The sequence below is a fragment of the Lemur catta genome, chromosome 15 (assembly GCF_020740605.2).
Source record: "Lemur catta isolate mLemCat1 chromosome 15, mLemCat1.pri, whole genome shotgun sequence".
NCBI lineage: Eukaryota > Metazoa > Chordata > Mammalia > Primates > Lemuridae > Lemur > Lemur catta.
Genome location: NC_059142.1, coordinates 14,499,503 through 14,500,347, shown reverse-complemented (window position 1 = coordinate 14,500,347; position 845 = coordinate 14,499,503). Strand labels below are relative to the sequence as shown.

Sequence of the window (845 nt, the reverse complement as noted above, 5' to 3'; positions counted from 1 at the left end):
TCTCCATAGAGACTGTCAAAAATTTCCAATGCCAACTATATTTCAAGTCATCTTGGCAGGGTATTGGGGAAAGTTTTCAATTAGCAACAATCGCGCCTCAGAGAATCCTCATTGGCTATGATACTGCCACTGCACAAAGCTGATGTACATTTTGTAAAGCTCATTTTGGTGTTTACGGAACAAAGAGATTCCTGGAAGACCAGTCAGAAGGCTATTGTAGGCCGGGCGCAGTGGCTCACACCTGTAATCCTAGCACTTTTGGAGGCTGAGGTAGGAGGATGGCTTGAGTCCAGGAGTTTGAGGTTGCTGTGAGCTAGGCTGATGCCATGGCACTCTAGCCTGGGCAACAGAGTGAGACTGTATCTCAAAAATAAATAAATAGATAAATAAATAAAAATGAGCCCTGAAGCACCCAGACATTTGGAGGTCAGATAGAAGGTCAGAAGGAGGAGAAGAAGGAGCCAGCAATGGAGGCTGAGAAAGGACAAAGAGGAGAAAAAGCAGTGTTGGTGTCACAAAAGCCAAGCCAGGTAAATGTTCCCAGGAGGAAGGAGTGGTTAACAGCCACATGCTGCTGAGAAGTAGAGAAAGACAGGGGCTGGGAAATGTGTACTGAATTTTGGAAGCGGGAAGCTCTGGCTGCTAGAGGATTTTGATGGAGCAGTGCTGACAGCAGGCAGCACAGAGTGGGCTGAAGGCTGAGTGTAGGGCGGGGAAGTGGGGAAGTGGAGGTCTCAGTGTAGAGTGCTTATCTGAGGTTTGTGGTTGTGAACTGAAAGTGCAACCTGTAAGTCCATTTGAGTTGTGTTTTTTCCAGTAATGTTCAGCTGCCCAGGTGCAGTCAT

The 845-nt window shown here is 47.1% G+C and overlaps 1 non-coding gene across 1 annotated transcript; it reads right to left on the bottom strand.

Annotated features, from left to right (window-relative positions):
• LOC123621298 lies at nt 1-141 on the bottom strand. The gene has a single exon (XR_006729039.1). It is a non-coding gene; the product is annotated as a U4 spliceosomal RNA (small nuclear RNA).
• Nucleotides 142-845: the final 704 nt, after the last annotated feature.